At 40.6% G+C, this 5,112-nt stretch overlaps 1 pseudogene; it reads left to right on the forward strand.

Annotated features, from left to right (window-relative positions):
• LOC119320494 overlaps nt 1-2,222 on the forward strand; it is a 3,561-nt pseudogene extending 1,339 nt beyond the window's left edge.
• Nucleotides 2,223-5,112: the final 2,890 nt, after the last annotated feature.

The following is a 5,112-nucleotide window of genomic DNA, read 5'->3' on the forward strand; positions in this document are numbered from 1 at the left end:
CTTATGCGGTGCATTGGGATTCTCCTTCTGGTAAGTACTTGTGCTACCTTGCCAACTAGAGAAATTTGTTAATTGTGAATTAACTCATAGGCTATTATTTTCTCTAGAAAAAGACAGTTTTGGTGAAAGTGCTTATGCGGTGCATTGGGATCCTCCTTCTCGTAAGTTCTTGGGCTACCTTGCCAACTAGAGAAATTTGTTAATTTTGAATTAACTCCTAGGTTGTTATTTCCTCTAGAAAAAGACCATTTTGGTGAAAGTGCTTATGCAGTGCATTGGGATCCTCCTTCTCGTAAGTACTTGTGCTACCTTGCCAACTAGAGAAATTTGTTAATTGTGAATTAACTCCTAAGTTGTTATTTCTTCTAGAAAAAGATAGTTTTGGTAAAAGTGTGTATGCCGTACATTGGGGACCCCCTTCAAGTAAGTACTTGTGCTGCCTTGCCATGTTGAGAATGTGTTAATTCTGAGTAAACTCATAGTTTGTTATTTCCTGCAGAAGAAGGAGGTTTTGGGGAAAGTGCTTATAAGGTGGATTGGTACCCAAAAGATGCACCCTCTAGTAAGTACTTGTGCTAATTTACCAAGTTGAGAATGTCTTAGTCCTGAATGAACTCATGGTTTGTTATTTCCCGCAATAGTAAAAGGTTTTGGGGCAAGTGCTTATAAGGTGGATTGGAACCCAAAACATGCACCTTGGAGTAAGTACTTGTGTCACTTTACCAATTTGATAATGTGTTAGTCCTGAATGAGCTCATTGTTTGTTATTTCCCGTAGAAGAAAAAGGTTTTGGGGCAAGTGCTTATAAGGTGGATTGGAAATCACCTTCCAGTAAGTACTTGTGCTACCTTACCAAGTCAAGAATGTGTTGGTCCTAAATGAACTCATGGTTTGCTATTTCCTTCAGAAGAAGAAGCTTTGGGGAAAGTGCTTATAAGGTGGATTGGAAACTAGAAGATGCACCTTCCTGTAAGTACTTGTGCTACCTTACCAAGTCAAGAATGTGTTGGTCCTAAATGAACTCATGGTTTGCTATTTCCTTCAGAAGAAGAAGCTTTGGGGAAAGTGCTTATAAGGTGGATTGGAAACTAGAAGATGCACCTTCCTGTAAGTACTTGTGCTATCTTAGCAAGTGGAGAATGTGTTAATTCTGAATCAACTCATATATTATTTCCCTCATAAGAGAAAGGATTTGGTACAAGTTCTTACGCGGTACATTGGGATCCAGATCATCCACCTTCTGGTAAGTACTTGTGCTATGTTTCTTATCAAGTGGAAGAATGTGTTCGTTTTGAAGTAACTCATAGTTTGTTATTTCCTGTAGAAAAAAGGGTTTTGATGCAAGTGCTTATGCGGTACATTGGGATCCAGATCATGCACACTCTCGTAAGTACTTGTGCTACCATATCAAGTAGAGATTGTTTCTAATATGATGTGTTAGTTTATTAATACCCGCGAAAAAATATATGTATTTCATCTCCAAAATTAACATTACTATGTTAATATTTCTACTAAAGTGTTGTTTTAATTAATAACAATGCAGCTTCCTCCATTCCTGATGCACCAGCAAAACATAAGCATATAAAAGTTCAAGCCAGCATGTTATTCCTGAAGAAGAATCTGCACATCGGCACTACACTTCCTAAAGGAACCATGTTTGCACGAGATGGTGCACCAAAGTCTATTCATTTTGCCTCTACTCCACTGGAGTCAAAGTACTTGACAACCATCCTTTCGCATTTCATGATACCTCACGGCTCGACGAAGGCAAAGCAGGTAGCTGACACCCTTCGTTCATGCGGCAAACTGGTCACAAGGAGGAGCCTCACATGTGCTTCTCATCTCACGAAGCAATGTCAAAGTTCGCCACCAGAGAATTAGGGGTCAGCGGTGCACGAGCGGCCATTACCAGGATTCATGGAAATGAGACCCCCAACTCCATGTACATTGTGGAACAGGTCACCCAACTCAACAATAACGTGGTGCCATGCCATCCTATGGATTTTCCATATGAGGTCTTTTATTTCCATCGGCCGAAAGAGGTGCAGTCTTTGAGGGTGCAACTCAAGGGTTTGAAAGATGGCATGCGGCGTGTGACGGCAATAGCCATGTGTCACATGAACACATCTAATTGGGACACCCAGTACTTTGAGCTATTAGATGGAAAGCGTGGTGAACCTATTTGCCACTATATGCCTACCAATTACATCATGTTCTATTAGATATATTGAAAGTTCCTGCTGAACTATGTAATCTTATTACCTGATCAATAAATCATGCCGAGTGGCCACATTCCTGTTAAAAATGTTGAATCACCGCCAGATCATGGGAGTCTTTGTACTACTGTCGACCAACATTTTCTTTTATTACATTCCAAGTAACTCTAAGTAATTACATATGATGATGCACTTGAGCATTATTATTTTTGCATCTCGGCCGCTCGGACGAACCATCATTAGCTTCTACCACCCTGCCAATGGTCAAGGAGAGGTGGATCCGTGCCATCTCGGTCGTCTCTAGTGAAGGAAAGACAGATCCACGCCATCCTAGTCGTTGTTGTTGGAAGAGATGACTTTAGGAGAAGAGATGACTCGGCTAGAAGCATGCAACTAGTGACGGAGTGAAATTATCCGAGCAACTCGCAAATGGAGTCTTGAACTAGCCGCTCAAGGGGGTCAGGGGGTCATTGCCCCTCCCCCCTCATACTCTACAAAACCCCTTAAGTGTACCCCTAATTATCTCTACTCTTATAAAAAGCAGAGTTGGTGATGATGGTGAAGGAAATATTCCTTAGAGGCAATAATAAAGTTATTATTTATTTCCTTATTTCATGATAAATGTTTGTTATTCATGCTAGAATTGTACTAACTGAAAACATAATACATGTGTGAATACATAGACAAATAGTGTCACTAGTATGCCTCTACTTCACTAGCTCGTTAATCAAAGATGGTTAGGTTTCCTAACCATAGACATGAGTTGTCATTTGATAAATGGGATCACATCATTAGGAGAATGATGTGATTGACTTGACCCATTCTTTTAGCTTAGCACTTGATCGTTTTAGTTTACTGCTATTGCTTTCTTCATGACTTATACATGTTCCTATGTCTATGAGATTATGCAACTCTCGGTTACCGGAGGAACACTTTGTGTGCTAACAAACATCACAACGTAACTGGGTGATTATAAAGGTGCTCTATAGGTGTTTCCGATGGTACTTGTTGAGTTGGCATAGATCGAGATTAGGATTTGTCACTCCGATTATCGGAGAGGTATCTCTGGGCCCTCTCGGTAATGCACATCACTATAAGCCTTGCAAGCAATGTGATTAATGAGTTAGTTACGGGATGATGTGTTACAGAACAAGTAAAGAGACTTGCCAGTAACGAGATTGAGCTAGATATTGAGATACCGACGATCAAATCTCGGGCAAGTAACACACCGATGACAAAGGGAACAATGTATGTTGTTATGCGGTTTGACTGATAAAGATCTTCATAGAATATGTAGGAGCTAATATGAGCATCCAGGTTCCGCTATTGGTTATTGACCGGAGACGTGTCTCGGTCATGTCTACATAGTTCTCGAACCCGTAGGGTCCGCACGCTTAACGTTCGGTGACGATCGGTATTATGAGTTTATGTGTTTTGATGTACCGAAGGTAGTTCGGAGTCCCGGATATGATCACGGACATGACAAGGAGTCTTGAAATGGTCGATACATAAAGATCGATATATTGGATGACTATGTTTGGACTTCGGAAGTGTTCCGGACAAGTTCGTGCATATACCGGAGTACCAGGGGGTTACCGGAACCCCCCGGGGAGTATAATGGGCCTATTGGGCCCTAGTGGAGAAGATGAGGGGCGGCCAAGGCAGGGCCGCGTGCCCCCTCCCCCTCTAGTCCGAATTGGACAAGGAGGGGGGCGCCCCCCTTTCCTTCCCCCCTCTCCCCTCCTTCCCCCGTCTCCTACTTCTACTAGGAAAGGAGGAGTCCTACTCCTGGTGGGAGTAAGACTCCCCCCTTGGCGCACCCTCCTCCACTAGTAGAAAAAGGGGCTTTTGTCCCGGTTGGCAAGGCCCTTTAGTCCCGGTTTTTGAACCGGGACTAAAGGGTCGTTACTAATGCCTCTCCCCTTTAGTCCCAGTTCTTACACGAACCGGGACTGAAGGCCGCGGCCACATGGAGCTCCACCTTTAGTCCCGGTTGGTAACACCAATCGGGACTAAAGGAAATTTTATGATTTTTTAAAAAAAAAATTGAATTTTTTTAAATTTTTTTTATTTTCAAATTTCTGAATTATTTTAACCTCTAATCTCTAATCACCACCCCTCATCACTGCTCAATTTATCCTCTAATTTCTAATCACCCCTCATCATTTCAAATCATCTAATTTCCTGAACGGTCACCCATCCTCCCACTCCCCCAGCCTGAGCACGCTTAACTTCCAGGTTCTATTCTCCCTCGTTTCCATGTCTGCACTTGTTGTTTTCCTGACAATAGTAAGATGTCAATCCTATTAACCCTCAGGAATTTTCCTTCAGCAAGAAGTGACACATTTCACTGTTTGAGTTTGAAACTATTGTTTTAAAAAACAATAATTATTTAGTAACACTAATATTTCTTGAACAATTAGCTTGACCAATGTTTGACCATAGTTTGACCATAGTTTGACCACAGTTTGACTAGATTTGACCAAAATTCAAAATAACTGAAATAATTATTTAGTAACACTAATATTCTAGAATAATTAGTTTGACCATTTTTTGACCACAGCTTGACCACAGTTTGAAATTTTTTCGATTTTTTCCACTCTAGATCTTAAAAGCCCCGTAACTTTTTTTCTGTTAGGTTTTTGAGGATTTTGAAAATGTTTAACGGGGTTCCCCCGATTAAATTCGGATATAACTTTTCGAGTAGATGATTTTTCATATAAAAAACTTTTTAATCCGAGTTCGTATGCAAAAGTTATGCCCATTTTACTAAATTCTAGATAGATTTTGCAAATAAAGTCGAAATTCATATTTGTAAATTTTCCCAACAACTAGACCACATATCAAACGGGAAACTTATTTTCTTTTATTTATTTTTTTGAAATTTTCATCATTT

Source organism: Triticum dicoccoides, chromosome 6B (genome assembly GCF_002162155.2).
Source record: "Triticum dicoccoides isolate Atlit2015 ecotype Zavitan chromosome 6B, WEW_v2.0, whole genome shotgun sequence".
Taxonomy (NCBI): Eukaryota; Viridiplantae; Streptophyta; class Magnoliopsida; order Poales; family Poaceae; genus Triticum; species Triticum dicoccoides.